Source organism: Chrysemys picta, chromosome 1 (genome assembly GCF_011386835.1).
Source record: "Chrysemys picta bellii isolate R12L10 chromosome 1, ASM1138683v2, whole genome shotgun sequence".
In the NCBI taxonomy this organism is placed as follows: Eukaryota; Metazoa; Chordata; order Testudines; family Emydidae; genus Chrysemys; species Chrysemys picta.
Genome location: NC_088791.1, coordinates 65,770,752 through 65,787,803, shown reverse-complemented (window position 1 = coordinate 65,787,803; position 17,052 = coordinate 65,770,752). Strand labels below are relative to the sequence as shown.

At 48.3% G+C, this 17,052-nt stretch overlaps 1 long non-coding RNA gene across 1 annotated transcript in view; it reads right to left on the bottom strand.

Moving 5' to 3' along the window:
* LOC135976039 (uncharacterized) overlaps positions 1 to 17,052 on the bottom strand; it is a 35,554-nt gene that overhangs the window by 18,047 nt on the left and 455 nt on the right. The window contains exon 2 of the long non-coding RNA XR_010593274.1: positions 12,747 to 12,795. This is a non-coding gene — a long non-coding RNA (uncharacterized LOC135976039). The remainder of the gene's footprint in view (positions 1 to 12,746; positions 12,796 to 17,052) is intronic.

Genomic DNA, 17,052 nt, shown 5'->3' with positions numbered 1-17,052 from the left:
CAAGTCACCTGCAGGAACTACTCAGCTTGATCAAGTTTCTGTTCAGTGTGGCCCAGCAAACCAGGGATTTGGAGCAATCAAATTTTTGAATTGCTCTCTCCGGCTCCAGCTCCGGGCAAAAACCTACTGCTCTGCTATCCAGCTCCGGGCTCCGCTCCAAAGCCCTGCTGCAAACCACTCCACTGACTACAACAGGACCATGTGTTGCACTGATCTGAACTTATATAGAAGGTTAGCAGTTTCTCATTCTTGTGGGAGCCTGATATTTATTTTGGGCAGCCATGCTCCAAACCCCGACGAGCATATATGCTTCTCTCACTGAAGTAGTCTGGTGATATTCAGCACTATCTTGAGGAAGGAGGATGTGCAATGTTGAGTTAGAATCTTGCAGGACTGCTTCATCTTCTATTAGTTGACTTTCAGGGGGAAGCTGGATGGAAGGCGACCATGCTTTAGTTACAATTATGTTGGGTCACAACAGGAAAGGGAAGGAAGCAAAGGAATGAAATAGAAACAGATTAAACTGATCAAACACAAGTAAATATGTACGTGTTAAAATAAATCCCCCTCCTGTTATCTCCCTCCCGCCTCTGCTTTGCCTGTCAACAGTATATTGTCTACTTAGACCCCAATCCTGCAAACAGTTTTGCACATTCTTGCATATAAACTAAGCACATGTGTTTGCACAACTGGGGTCTTAGGTCCCATACAAGGAGCTTGCAGTCTATTTTCCTACATGTCTTTAAAGATTCTAGAATGCTTCTGGGTGCTTTTGCTATCCTGAAAGACAGTAACAATAAAGGTATGTCTACGCTACCCGCTGGACTGGCGGGCAGCGATCGATCCAGCAGGGGTCGATTTATCGCGTCTAGTCTAGATGTGATAAATCAACCCCTAAGCACTCTCCCATCAACTCCTGTACTCCAGCGCCACGAGAGGTGCAGGCAGTCGACAGGGGAGCGGCAGCAGTTGACTTACCGCAGTGAAGACATCGCAGTGAGTAGGTCTAAGTACGTCGACTTCAACTACGTTATTCATGTAGCTGAAGTTGCGTAACTTAGATCAATCCTCTCCCCGCCCCTCAGTGTAAACTAGGCCTATGGGGGGAGAGAGGGGTGAGGAGGTGCTGGAAGAAGGAGAGGCAATGGAGGAAAGGAAGAAGAGAGAAAGACAGACAGACAATGGAGGAAAAACAGAAGAAATACAAAGATGAGCAAGAGAGAGAGCTCATTCCACCAGATAGTGTCCTAGTTCCAACCTGCACTGTCTACAATAACAATGAAATGTGTGTAACAAATAATCAGAAGGGATAGGGAAGGCAAACAAAGGTCGTGATAGGACCACATGGTTACACAGACTAAGGCCATGTCTACAAGTAGTTGGGTCTGAGTCAGGTTTTTTATGGGATATCAACAAACACTACATGATGACATCAGTAATGTCTCTAAATGGCCTGCCTAGTCATTATCAGTTGGCACCGTAGTAGACTTGATGGGAACCTGGAAGGGAGGATAGGGTAGTGGCTTTATGAACTAGTTGGCTGCATAAGGGGAAGCATGGAAGGAAGCATAAAAGCACTTCTAGGAGATTTGGACAAACAGGCGAGCACCACGGGGCAACAAGAACAGATAAGTAGGATGGCACTACAAGGAGAAGGACCTTACTGGATGGAAAATACTGCTGAAACCAAATGGAAATGTAAGCAGACTCCAGATAGTCAATTAACGGCTACCTCTTATCTGTCTTCTGCCCCCCGCCTCCATTCCAAATTGCAGACTGAATATACCAGTGAACCTGTGCCTAACCCCACCATCAACAGGATCTCCATATAGGGAATCCAAATGTTATGGATGGCTGTTCACAGTCATTCTAAGGGCTATATTGCGCCTTGCATACATTCAAAGCATTTCCCACTGGTTTTTAAATAGATGTCTCATTGCAGGCTGGATTTGGGGGGGGGGATGTTAGGCTCTTTTCAGATTGCTCACTGTCCCAAATCTCATACAATGTGTTGTTGCCACTTACATTAAGCCTATTAGCTTGTTGATACTATTCCCCTCTAGGCCACACCCTGCCATAGAAAGATGCTTTGTGCTAGTTTAAGTGGTGCATTAGAGTGAGAACAACTAAGCACTGAATAAAACAGTCCTGGTAGCAAATAGTATCATCCTACTTTGTTTAAATCAGACACATCACCCATCATAAGTTTGAGACAGGATATATATGAGCAGATATGAAGCGGTCGACTCTCCACTGCAGGCGAGATCACTGGAAAAAAATATTTTCACAGTTGCTGATTAGTAGAACTTGTTGCTACAGTTGCAGACTTTACCCCTCTCTGTTAGCAACAAAAAAATTGGGGGGGGGGGGGAGAGTTTGTGAGGAAGAAATACTTTCTATTTCCCCACTCAGTGATGTCTTAGCCAAAGCTATAATGAATCTCATCAGAAAAATCTTTTCCTGGAATTTTCTGCTGCAGCATCATAAAAACACTTCTTGGCCCTGTCTTGAGACAGCCATTTTAATAAATATGTGCCCTGGCCACTCCACATCCGATGGAATAATTTTGTTTGCAGAAGGCGTTTATATTCAACTTCTCAGTTTAAAAATAATTTCCTAACATGGGGGAATCTGGTAGATGGGGCTTAAATTGCATCATCTCTGCTAGATGCTAGTGATCTCAACACAAATTTGAGGGATTCGTTTTATTTATTTAATCTTTCTTTGCCAGTTGGAGCCTTCACAAAATTAGTTTGTTAACTCTGGGCTTGTGGTTGATTCAGCTGTTACCAAGAGCCAGCAGAATCAGAATTGGGCAGGCAGGGACTGAATTAAAAACTGCTCCCAAATGTATGATGGGAAATCAATTAAAAAACAAGCACAGGAAGTTTGTGTACTGAGCCAGGATTGTTCCAACGTCAAGAGCGTTTTTGAGACAGCTCGTGCTTAATTATATAATAATGCTCTAACCAGTAAGGCCCCAGTTGAACTGAGTGCCTTTTAAGCATCCAGAACACATAACTAGTGTTTGTTAGAAAAACTTTTTTTTAGGACTATGCTAGCCTTGTGTTTACGAAGCCGTGGTACCTCAGGTTGTGGTTTCGTCAGATCTTAAATATTAAACAGGGTTGGATCTGGTCATGACTTCTACAGATGAGGAAAACATAAGAAGCTGTGTGTGTTGATTCAGTAAGCAGCACTCTTCCCTCTAAGGCCCTATCCCCTAAAAAATATCCAAATTACCTGAACCGAGACTGTACTAATTAGAAATCACAGCATGCCTTTCTGCAAGATGGCTGAATTCCTGTGCAAACAATTGCCCTACTGTGCTTCCCACAATGCCTTATGGAAGGCCATCATGTGATTGTGCTGCCAGCTAGCCTGAGCCAGACCCAAAGACCCTCATTCCTAATGGGATCCAGATAGAACTGATTAATTCCATTATGTGGAACACTTCATGTATGCCAAAGATGGGCCAGCTTCTGGCTCAGTTTGGCATTGAATAGAATGCCAGACAGTGTTGTGACAAAATTAAGGGCCTGAAGGAGCAGCATGAGGTTTCAGAGAGTGAGGGTATGTATAAACTACAAGCGCTACAACAGCACAGCTGGTAAAAAATGTCACCCACTGACAGCCCACCCATGAGCTCCCTTCTACCCCCCCCCCGCGCCTCCTTCCCACTGGCGGGCCCCTCTGATCAGTGCCTCCCCCTCCCTTCTTGCCCACTGCAATCAGCTGTTTTACAGCACGCAGGGAGGAGTGAGGACATGGTGCACTCGGGGGGGGGGGGGGCGGGAAGAGGCAGGGTGGGGGCAGGGCGGGGTGTGGCACTGAGGGAAGAGGTGGAGTGGGGCCGGGGCCTGGGGCAGAATTGGGGTTTGAGCACCCCCCGACACAATGAAAAGTCGGCGCCTGTGACTGCAGCTATGCCACTGTAGCGTAGAATGCTTGCTACAACAATGGAAGGGGGTTTTCTGTCGCTGCAGTTACTTCACCTCTACAGAGGCAGTAGCTAGGTCAATGGAAGAATTATTTGGTCAGCCTAGCAGTTTCTACACCAAGGCTTAGGTTGGCTTAGCTATGTCTCTCAGTGAGCCCAAGTGACATTGCTAGGGCTATGTCTGTCTGTATTACAAATTTTGGTTGATGCAAAAGTTTGTTTATATCCCTTGGGTGCATGCATACTTGGCTGCTTGTGTTGGTGATGTGCATATTCATGTCAATGCCAAGTGTGGAGAGCTGCTAGGTGTGCTCACCAGGTGGGAAATCAAGAAAAAGCATTTCAAAATGCACAGGAGGTTTTAAAGGGTGAGGTGGCTTCTGGTCTCTAGGACCCCTTGGACAGTGGAGTTTACAATTGTGAGCAGAACAGTCATGTCACAGGGAATAGGGCATTGTGGAACAGCTACTGGAGGAACGTTAAGGTCAACACACATCATATGTCATCTATACTTGTACTGCACTGACCTCAATAAGTCAACTGTTTGGGGAAGTGATTTTACTGAGTTGCTGTAACTCAGGGGTGAGCAAACTTTTTGGCCCGAGGGCCACATCTGGGTGGGGAAATTGTATACAGGGCCATGAATGTAGGGCTGGGGCAGGGTGTTGGGGTGCAGGAAGGAGTGTGGGAGTGGGTGCGGTATGCAGGAAGGGGCTCAGGGCAAGGGGTTGGGGAGCAGAAGAGGTGTGGGATGTGACAAGGGGCTCAGGGCAGGAGTTTGGGGGCTCAGGGCAGGGGGTGCGCAATGCGGGAGGGGGCTCATGACAAGGGGTAGGGGTACGGCAGGGGGCTCAGGGCAGGGGTTTGGAGAGCAGGAGAGGTGCAGGGTGTGGCATGGGGCTCAGGGCAGGGGTTTGAGGTGCAGGAGGGGTTTGGGCTCTGGCCTGGCACCGCTTACCTCAAGCGGCTCTGGGGTGACAGCGGTGCACAGCGGGGCTAAGGCAGGCTCCCTGCCTGCCCTGGCCCTGCACCGCTCCTGGAAGTGGCCAGCATGTCCAGCAGTGGCTCCTGGGGATGGGGCAGGCGGCTCCGCTGCGTGCTGCCCTCGCCTGTGGGTACCACCCCCGAAGCTCGCATTGGCCGCGGTTCCCGTTCCCAGCTGATGGGAGCTGCAGGGGACGGTGCCTGCAGGCGAGGGCAGTGCACGGAGCCCTCTGCTCCTCCCCCAGGGGCCACAGGGACATGGTGCCGGCCGCTTCCGGGAGCGGCACGGGGCCAGAGCAGGCAGGGAGTCTGCCTTATCCCCGCTGCGCCACAAGGCTGGCAATCCCATGGGCCGGATTGAAAGCCCTGACGGGCCAGATCCGGCCCACGGGCCGTAGTTTGCCCTCCCCTGCTGTAACAGGATGGTTACATAAGCTGGAAACAAATGTAAGTATAGACATACGGACAAATAGGCAACGCAAGGTGATGTACATCGTCCTAACTTTGTAGGGTAGATCAGACTTAGGTCAACTTTTATTTTAGGTGTAAACCAGGCCTAACTGGATCTCTGCAGTTCAAAGGCATTTCTGCCCCTTCTGAAATGAGCTCGATGGGATTCTCAGGCCCAAAGTATCCTCCAAGCTTCCTGTGGACTTGCATAGCAGCCAAGTACTAGTTTGGGAGCCAGAATTGTCAGTTTGTCATCCCAGACCTGCTGTCAGAGCCCCAGCTAATGGTAACAAAGCTGAGAACATGGCAGGCAAGATAAGTCCAGTATTCCAGTTCTTCTGTAACTGTTACCATTTGTGCTTTCTGGACTAGGGAGAGGAGAGCTCTTGGTTCAGAGCACTGCCATGACTTTTATGAGACCTAATAAGAACATAAGAATGGCCATACGGGGACAGACCAAAGGTCCATCTAGCCCAGTATCCTTTCTTCCAACAGCGGCCAATGCCAGGTGCCCCAGAGGGAATTAAGAGAACAGGTAATCATCAAGTGCCCATTTCCAGTCCCTGGCAAACGGAGGCTACGGATACCCTCCCTGTCCATCCTGGCTAATAGCCATTGATGGACCTATCCTTCATGAATTTATCTAGTTCTTTTTTGAACCCTGTTTTAGTCTTGGCCTTCACAACATCCTCTGGCAAAAAGTTCCACAGGTTGACTGCATTGTGTGAAGAAATATTTCCTTTTGTTTTAAACCTGCTGCCTATTCATTTCATTTGGTGACCCCTAGTTCGTGTGTTATGAGGAGTAAATAACACTTCCTTGTTTACTTTCTCCACATTAAGTCATGATTTTATAGACCTTTATCATATCCCCCCTTATTCATCTTTTTTCAAAGCTGAAAAGTCCCAGTTTTATTAATCTCTCCTCAAATGGCAGCTGTTCCATACCCCTAATAATTTTTGTTGCTCTTTTCTGAACCTTTTCCAATTCTAATATATCTTTTTTTGAGATGGGGCGACCACATCTGCACGCAGTATTCAAGGTGTGGGCATACCATGGATTTATATAGAGGCAATATGATATTTTCTGTCTTCTTATCTATCCCTTTCTTAATGATGCCCAACATTGTGTTCGCTTTTTTGCCCCTGCACATTGAGTGGATGTTTTCAGAGAACTATCCACAATGACTCCAAGATCTCTTTCTTGAATGGTAACAGCTAATTTATACCCCATCATTTTATATGTATAGTTGGGATTATGCTTTCCAATGTGCATTACTTTGCATTTATTAACACTGAATTTCATCTGCCATTTTGTTGCCCAGTCACCCAGTTTTGAGAGATCCTTTTCTAGTTCTTCGCAGTCTGCCTGGGATTTAACTATCTTGAGTAGTTTTTTGTATCATCTGCAAATGTTGTCACCTGATTCTTTACCTCTTTTTCCAGATCATTTATGAATATGTTGAATAGGACTGGTCCCAGTACAGATCCCTGGGGGACACCACTATTTACCTCTCTCCATTCTGCAAACTGACCATTTATTCCTACCCTTTGTTTCCTATCTTTCAATCAGTTACCAGTCCATGAGAAGACCTTCCCTCTTATCCCGTGACAGCTTACTTTGCTTAAGAGCCTTTGGTGAGGGACTTTGTCAAAGGCTTTCTGAAAATCTAAGTACAGTATATCCACTGGATCCCCCTTGTTCACATGCTTGTTGACCCCCTCAAAGAATTCCAGTAGATCAGTGAGGCATGATTTCCCTTTACAAAAACCATGTTGACTCTTCCTCAACAAGTTATGTTAATCTGTGTGTTTGGTTGAAACTATAACAAAGAAGAAAATTGTCAGTTTGCCTGGGACTGAAGTCAAACTTACTGGCCTGTAATTGCCAGGATCACCTCTGGAGACCTTTTACAGTTGCACATAGGATGGAAGACACCACCTTCTTGAGGCAGCAAAAAAAATGCTAACTGGCAGAAACCGTGCCATCCGACTCCCTCATAGATAGGTTTCTGGCATCTCAAGATTGCTGCTATGAATGTTGTCTGGTCAGAAATAGCCACCTTTGAGGGATGAAGTGACAGAATCTGCCTACTTTCCATTTACACACAATAGGATGTACGCCTTGTCAACATTAGAAAGGGTTTCCTTGTAGAGACACAGGTTATACTACCAAGAGTGCTTTTGCCGGTATAGCTCACTGGTTTCCCAAACAAAATAAGGTCTACTGACAAACTGACTTTTTTTGCTAGTATAAATGTGTCTACACTAGGGATCTGCTAACATACCTATGTGAGTTAGGGTAGGGTGACCATATTTCCCTATGCTGAATACGGGACACTAGGTAAAATTACTTGTATTCAAGCGAGTTAAACAGCAATCAATCAGAACTATGTAGTACAAACATTCAAATTAACATTAAGTTGACTGAGCCCCCGGTAAAAAGAAATACTGTGTAGTTGGATTCTTTTTATTTACCTTCTTTATCTTTAAGGTTCACGGGGGAGGGGTGATACCCACACCTCTTCCCCCCCACACACAGACGGGGAGAGGTGACACGTGCCCCTCTCTCTCTCATGGGGGGGTGACCGACCAATGCTCCCTGCCCGGCGCTCTCCACCTTCCATGCCTGGCTGGGTCTCCAGGATGGACTCCCCCTCTCCCAGTACCTGGTGCCGTGTCTTCCTGAGGCAACACGTAGAGGGGGCACACAGGGTCACATGCCCCCCTCCACAGATTTCTGCCAGGGTTCACACCAGAATGTGGCCAGCAGCAGCCTATCGGCACTGTGCGGGAGGGAAGGGACAGGAGCTACTTCCAGCCACAGGGGAGGAGGGAGGGAGGAAGGAATGACCTGGCCCATGTCTTTGCAGAACTCCTCTCTTCTCCCACGACCCCTACCGTGGCTGGAAGCAGCTTGTGCCTTCCTGCCCACACACTGTCAAAAGGCAGTTAACACCTCCAGGCTGCTGCTGGTCACCGACATAACCCAGCTGCCTCCTGTTCTCACGCCCCCTCGGCTACAGTGCGGGCAGGAAAGGGTTAAGCCCTAAGGATGCATTGTGCACCAGGGCTTCAGTGAACCCAGCCAGAGAGGTGGCTCGGCAGGGGAGGATGCCTGGGGACGGGCAGGTGAAGAGGGTGCCAATCCCCTGCCCGGGTGGCTGCCATGGAGCCGGCAGGTTCGGGGACGGGGGGAGAGGGGAGTAAACAGGCTGGAAATCATTCCCCACCACACTCCAGAGCCAGCACTCAGCGGGGGCTGCACTGACGGACCGGCGGTGGGAGCAGGGCCGGCTTTAGGAAGTGTGGGGCCCAATTCAAACATTTTCAGCGGGGCCCTGACGGATGACTTAAAAAAAAAATTTAAAAAACACCTTTCATTTCTTCCCTGTATTATTTACTTTCCATAACTATATAAATAATAACAAAATTATATATTACATACATTGCGTAATGTATGCGGATGCATGCTAACCCTACCTAAAGTTCTTGACGCCTCCCCCCCTCCCCCCCTGGGACCCCTGCCCCATCCACCCCCTTCCCTGTCCCCTGACTGCCCCCTGCCGCCCCATCCAACCCCTCCTCTCATTCCTGATGCCCCCCTGGGATCCCTGCTCCATCCAACCACCCCTTCTCTCTGTCCCCGACTGCCCAATCCAACCCCTGCTCCTTCCTGACTGCCCCCCTGGGACCCTTGCCCCCATTCAATCCCCCTGTTCCCTGCCCTCTGACCGCCCTGACCCCTATCTACCCCCCCACGACCTCCCAAACTCCCCTGCCCTCTTCCAACACCCCCTCCCTGCTCCCTGCCCCCTTACCGCGCTGCCTGGAGCCGCACGGCCAGGGCCGGGTCCAGGCCGGAGCCGCACGGCCAGGGCCGGGTCCAGGCCAGAGCTGCTCAGCCAGGGCCGGGTCCAGGCCAGAGCCGCTCGGCCAGGGCCGGGTCCAGGCCGGAGCCGCTCGGTCCAGGCTGGGTCAGGGTCCAGGTCCAGGTCCGGGTCTGGGCCAGAGCCACTCGGCCGGGACCGGGTCGGGCCTGGGAGCGTTTGGCCAGGGCCAGGCCGGAGGGAGCCGCGCGCTCGGCCAGGGCCGGACTGGGCTGCGCCACGCCTCCCTGGAACCCTCCTCATGTCCCCCACCCCAGCTTACCTCCTGCCTGCTGCTTGTTTCAGGCTTCCCGCGAACATCTGATTCGCGGGAAGCAGGGGAGGGGGAGGAGAAGGGGGGGCGGAGCATTCAGGGGAGGAGGGGGAAGTGGGTCGGGGGTGGGGTGGACAGCTGCGCGGGGCCCTCTAGGCGTGGGGCCCCATTCAGGGGAATCGGCCGAATCGGCCTAAAGCCGGCTGTGAGTGGGAGAGGCTTGGCCCCGCACGCTGCAGCTTTGCCCAGCCACCAGCTTTGCACACCAACCCCCATCTTCGGCCTTTGGACCACCCCACTCACGGCTGGTGGGTGTGCAGCTAGCGAGCGGGGATCCGGCCAGCAGCAGGACCAGCCAGTACTGACGGAGGGAGGAGGCAGAAAATACAGGACAATTTGCCCATTTTAAAGAAAAAGCCAGGTCACCTGCAGCAGGGCTTAAAAACAGGATGTCTGGTCACCCTAATTAGGGGTGCATTTTTTCCCGGTACTCTGAACTGATATAACTACGTCAGCAAAACTTTTAAGTGCAGGCCAGGCCTTAGTGGCACTAAAATGGTGCCTAAACTTTGTAGAATGTTTTATGCAGCAGGAGCTGACCTTAACTACAACAGCTGGACAAGTTTCTATACTCCTTGAGGGTGGCATCCTTTGTCAAAAATAGCTCCTTTGAGTCCTTTTTATAGTGTAGCTGCAGCCTTACAGAGTTCAATCATATGGTATAGCAACCTGGCTTTTGCATAGGGGAAGTGTCTGTTGTAGTACAGACCCATATTCTAAAGAGCTATGGGGAAAACCTATTTCTAGCTTGCAAATGAAGCAATTATGAATCATGTCTTTAGGCAGAGTGTAAATTTGTATTAGAATGGCTTGAATTATCCTGGTCCTTAATGAGCAACCACAGACATGTTAGCTATGGCTCTAATCATGTCACTGGGTAGGGCTCCAAAGTGATGGTGGCCTCCTTTTGTTTCTGGGGTATCGGAACAGTGAGAATATTTGCTGTCTTAAGGGCACAACCTAAAAATATCACAGTCTGGTTTTGTCTATGCTAGCAAAAATAGTCTTACAATAAAACAGTCTTGTATTACAGCAACTGCCAACAATGGTGCAACTGTGTAAGCTCGGTAAGAAGGGGGAGAGAGAGAAGCACACTCATTTGCTTTATCATCATGTCATAAAAAACTATCGATACCAGAGGCTTAGTGTTGCTACAGTTGCACCGCTGCAGATTTGAAAACAGAACAGCAGATTTTTAAACTAGACCAATCTCCCACTGACTTACTATAAATTCTGCCTGAGAAAAGAAGATTTGTGCCCAAAAGCTAATAAAAATCATGGTCAGAAACTTTTCCCCTGTTGATAGGTCTTCTGGGAACGGTAGCTATCAGCTGAAGAACACTCTCACACTCATTGGTCATAGCAAGACACTCGCTGGCTGAGGAGTGGAAAAAGATAGACATAACTACCTGTTTTTTAAGAGCGTGGGCTATATTAATCACAGTAAAACTTACTGATGATTTAAACAGGCATGTCACTTATATACAGCCTGAGCAAAACCATACCACAAATACAGCTACAAGGCCTGATACTTTGACATAGATTTGTAGAGACTAAGCAAATGCTATCTTTCTGTTTTGAATGTAATAGCTGTTATGTTGTTGATGTAAAAGGTGTTCTCTGTCTGTGCTTTTAATTGTTTTGCCTCAGTTCACTAGTTGCATTCTGTACAGGAATAAAAGTGTTAATTCAATCATTTCCTACTATAGAGTAAAAACTGTCACTGTTGTTTTATGTTAAGTCCAACAGTAAAACTTCTAGCGATTCAGCTCTACACACTTTAATACTTTTTCTATGAGTATCGCTCTTGTAATGATCAGGTTAGGTTCTGGCTACATTTGGTTAGGGAGGGGTAAGTGTGAGAGGATTCTTGCTTTGTCAGCTGTAGGCTAGGACATTCCGTCCTCATGAAAACAATCTTTCTGCACTTTGAAATTCCGGAGATAATGGAATGTAAACACATCTCAAAAATTCTGGCAATTGTTTAAATGCCACTCGTGTAACTTCTTGGACCTTGAGCTTTGTGTTTTAGAAGGATAACAAGTCTGTCTTGAAAATCTAAGTACTCACACACAAATACCTAGATTTAATGATCACTGGAATTTTTACAAGGTCCTGTTGAAAAACTATTTGTCCAATGGACAAGCCCAGACATTTGTAGAGTCCTGCGTGGATACAAATGTATACCCACGGATATAAATAGTTATCTGCGGAACCGCAGGGCTCTCCTGGGAACCGCAGCTGCAAAGGAAACAGAACGTGGGGTGGGGCTGCCAATCCCAAAAGCCAGTGTCCCGCGCCAGCAGCTCCTCGAGTGCAGCTGTACCACCCCCAACCCTGCCCACTGGGGCGGGCACCAGGCTCACCAGCAGCTGTCCCTGGTTGTGCTCTTGTGTTAAAGGGGCACGCACGCCCCCAGACAGGAGAGGCAGACAGCTATGTGAAAGGGACTGAGGCAGGGCTGTGGGCGGTACAGCCATGCCGGAGGAGCTGCTAGCGTGGGGTGCTGGCTCCTGGGAGCGGCAGCTCCATGTTCTGCTCCTTTCGCCACTGTGGTTCCGCGGATATCGATTTGCATCCGCGGATATAAATGTGTATCCGCGCAGGGCTCTAGACATTTGTCTATCTCTTGTGCAGACAAGGGTGTAGCTACATTATAACGGCTACAGCTGTGCCACTGTAGTGTCATAGCATAGATGCTTCCTACATCGATGGAAGAGGTTTTTCTGTCTCTGTAATTAATTCACCTCTATGAGAGGTGGCTGGTAGCTAGGTTGATGGAAGAATTCTTCCATCGACTTAGCTGTGTCTACAGTGGGGATTAGGTCGACCTAATTATATCAAACAGGGAGCAAACTTTTTTTTTTCCTGAGCAATTTACCTAGCTCAATCTAATTTTTAGGTATAGACCAGGCCTATGTTAGTTGTCATGGGCAAGTAGCTTTGTTGAGCTTTGGTAAGTATCACTCATTCCTAACAGTAGTACATCTCTAAACACTATCTGAAACAGGATCATGTCCTACAATGAAAATTCTCTCACTATCCAAAAACATAATTATCCAAATTTCCTTTTTGTTCTCCATGATGTTCTGATAAGCAAGGCTGTACTATATTACACTGTCTATTAAAATGATTACATAAGATTAGAATTAAACATGTGCAGTTCTTACCTTTATTCTCCTTCCACTCTCAAATGATTCAGGTCTGTTCTTTCCATTCCTAGATTTCAATTTAAAAAATTGGCAGTTGTAGGTTTCAGCAGAAAAATGGAAAATGTTAAAAACCAAATGCTATGGTTTCAAAAAAAGGTCTAATTTTGTGTTTAAAAAAAAAAAAAGATTTTGAATGAAAAATTTTGACCAGCTCTACTGACTTATACAATTAACAGTATAATTAGTAAATACTATTGCTAGAAACAAATAATTCTATTATTAAAATTAATTTACATTTTATCTTTTTAATTTGAAGACCCTATACTTATTAGAATATCTGAATCAGGATTAAAGGAGAGGAAAAAAAAGGAGAGGGTGGCTTCCCCACCTCTCCTTGGACTGAGTAAACAGCTCCTTTCCACACATTCCCCTCCTGTTTCAATCTACTTTAACCACTGATTTGCATACATTAGTAAAAATTAGTAATACAAATGCCTATTATGGGGAGTTTGGAAATCAAACTAGCAAGCAAGAGTGTCTTCATCTAGTACCAAACCGAATAAAATTTACTTTAATCTGGCATTGAATTAGTTATGTGAATGATATGAAAGGCTTTCTGCTTTTATTCATCTGGATGAAATGCCATAGGTCACAGACAACTGTTCTATAATATGTTGTAGCTGGATTTATTAAAGAATTATAAAACTTTAACATCAATAGTAGTAATTTCTACTAAAATAAATGTAATCAAACCTTATACTTCAGCATTTAAGATAATTGACACACAAGTCAGAAAAATTCTCTTTCCCCCAGCCCACCTCTATGGCATTGCACAACTGGCAGCGTGCATGGCGGAAGCAAACAGCTATACAGGAAACACTGGATGGCCTAATATAGTATAGAGAATTTATGTTCTTAATAAATAAAAAGGGGAAATAAAGATTTGCAGGGAAAAAACAGGATTACATAGTAGACTTGCTATTATTGATGGGCCCTAAGTTTTTAATGAAATACTAGTATTTTTTATAGAGGGTTTTACTAAAAAATGTGGACTTTGTGAGACAAGAGGGAGAACATGAGCTGGAAAGAAAATGACTAGAAATATCTATCACTACATCCAACTTTTCCCTTTCCTGTGCCACTGTTTTTCTCTTTACAGTTGAAACTGCTAAACTTGATTCAAACAGTTATTCAAGTAAGTGTGTTTTTCCTGACCTCAGGCTAGGCTGGGATTTTTTGTCAGATGACCACGGCCTCGATCCTGTGATATGTTCCTTATGGGTGTGTAGTCCTGCTGTCCGCAGAAATCCAGGCGTATGTTATATATATGCATGGTTAAAACCTAATCTATAGAACAGTAACTGAGGATGATGGTGTGATGTTGCAGTCTATATGATTTTATAAAAATCTGATAGAGTGAATATAATGTAACTGGAATAAGCTTCATGCAAAAGGTCTCTTGTAAGCTTATTGTCTACTGAGTGTGGTCATCCTGTTTGTATAAAGGTATCACTTTTGTATCTGAAACTAGAAATATGAAATAAAACCCTGAGGACCTATTGTAATTATGCAAAGTGTGGGCCATTAATGGGGTTTGGAATCTTAATGGCTCCCATCAACAGGATAATTGACTGCATGGCTCTGTTTGCAGGCAAGCCTTCCTGTGAGTCAGGCTGGGAGGAATGAAGGCTTGGGGTCTTACAGTGACATGCGATCATGTCACATGAACTGGAATCCATCTTTAACCTGGTCCTTTTCCAGTGGGGGGGGGGGGGGTGGAAACCCAGAGGGACAAAGGGTTCCCGCCTTATGCAAAAGATATATAAAGCTGTGGAACAGAACAAAGGGGGAGAGAGGAGCCATCATGAAGAATCCCCTAGCTACCACCTGAGCTGGAACAAGAGCTGTACCAGGGGAAAGAATTGTGCCCAGGCCTGGAAGGTGTCCAGTCTGAGGAAAAAACTTACTGAAGCATCTCTGAAGGTGAGATTATCTGTATTCAGTTTGATTAGAATAGATTTGCGCATTTTATTTTATTTTGCTTGGTGACATACTTTGTTGTCTGTTACTACTTGGAACTACTTAAATCCTACTTTCTGTATTTAATAAAATCACTTTCTACTTATTAATTGACCCAGAGTATGTATTAATACCTGGGGGGGAGAGGCAAACAGGTGTGCATATCTCTTTATCAGTGTTATAGAGGGCAAACAATTTATGAGTTTACCCTGTATAAGCTTTATACAGGGTAAAACTGATTTATTTGGGTTTAGATCCCATTGGGAGTTGGGCATCTGGATGTTAAAGACAAGCACACTGCTGTTAGCAGAAAGAAGAACAGGAGTACTTGTGGCACCTTAGAGACTAACAAATTTATTAGAGCATAAGCTTTCGTGGACTACAGCCCACTTCTTCGGATGCATATAGAATGGAACATATATTGAGGAGATATATATACACACATACAGAGAGCATAAACAGGTGGGAGTTGTCTTACCAACTCTGAGAGGCCAATTAATTAAGAGAAAAAAAACTTTTGAAGTGATAATCAAGCTAGTCCTTAAGGACTGGGAATGCTGAGCCATTACAGACATTGAATCTATCTCCCCTTGTAAGTATTCTCACACTTCTTATCAAACTGTCTGCAGGGCCGGCTTTAGGCCGATTCAGCCGATTCGGCTGAATTGGGCCCCGCGCCAAGAGGACCCCGCGCTGCAGCTGTCCGCCCTGCCCCCAGCTCACTTCCCGCTCCTCCCCTCCCCTGCACACCCCGCCCCCTCCCCTGCTTCCCGCGAAAGTCTGAGACGAAGCAGGGGCGGGCCAGCAGCACGAGGTAAGCTGGGGTGGGGGCGGGAGAAGGGCTCCGGGGAGGCGCGGCCCGTTCCCGCAGGCCCCAGCGGCTCTGGCCCGGCTTGGCTCCAGCCCGGCCCCCGGGGCTCGGGTCCCCCCCCCGGCGCGGCTTCCGCGGCGCGGATTCCCCCCCCCCGGCGCGGCTTCCGCGGCGCGGCTTCCCTCCCCCCCCGGCGCAGCCCCCACGGCGCGGCTCGGGTCCCCCCCGCGGCGCGGCTCCCCCGTCCCCGCGGCGCAGCTCGGCTCCCCCCCCCGTCCCCCCCACGCGGCTCGGGTCCCCCCGTCCCCCCCCCGCGGCGTGGCTCGGGTCTCCCCCCCCCCCCGCGGCGCGGGTCCTGGGGGCGGGGCTTGCAGCAAGCCCCGCCCCCAGGAATTGGGCCCCGCTCTTGCTAAAGCCGGCCCTGACTGTCTGTACTGGGCTAGCTTGATTATCATTTCAAAAGTTTTTTTTCTCTTAATTAATTGGCCTCTCAGAGTTGGCACGACAACTCCCACCTGTTTATGCTCTCTGTATGTGTGTATATATATCTCCTCAATATATGTTCCATTCTATATGCATCCGAAGAAGTGGGCTGTAGTCCACGAAAGCTTATGCTCTAATAAATTTGTTAGTCTCTAAGGTGCCACAAGTATTCCTGTTCTTCTTTTTGCAGATACAGACTAACAGGGCTGCTACTCTGAAACCTGCTGTTAGCTGCTTTCAGGTAAACCAGTTTTGGGGCAAGTAATTCAGACCCTGGATCTGTGTTGGAGCAGACCGGAGTGTCTGGCTCAGCAAAACGGGGTGCTGGAGTAATCTTGGTACATTGGTTGGCAGCTCCCAATGAGGTTTCTGTTATCCAACCCGTCACAGATGGCTGGGCCAGGCCCCAGTTACAAACCAGTTCAACAAGTGGGTTCACGTGCTGTTCAGCGCTCCAGGCTCGGCACCACTGGAGTGGAGCAAACAGCCGCGCAGTTCGGGATACTGCTCCTGGTTTGCTGGCCGGTGTGGATACCTGCCTTGGGGGGAGACAACTGCCCCCCTGCGTGGCCAGGGAATAAGGCAATGGGGGCAATGCAGAGGGGTCGCTTTGGCCACGGGAGAAATGCAGCTCCCGGAGTGTGTGAAAAGGGCTGGGTCAGGCCGGGGCTCAGTCCTGCAGCTGCGGGAGGTGGTGGCGGGTCCCCTCAGTCTGGACGGGCGGAGGCAGGGCCTTGGCGGGGCTGGGGACAAGCCCGGGCTAAGCAGCGGCCCCTCCCCCTTGGGAGCCTGCGCGCTACGCGCAGCGAGGCCCAGGCCAGAGACCCGGATGCAGCTCGGGCCGGGCAGGCTCTCGTGGCCGCGAGGGGGCGCCCGCCTGCCGGGTGCGCAGCGAGGAAACCACCGGCCCGTGGGCGTTGTGCCGCGCAGCGTCGGGGAAATGGCGGCGCTCGGAGCGGGCTTGGCCGCAGCCGTTCGCGGGAGGTAGCGGCACCTCCCTCTCCCCAGCGG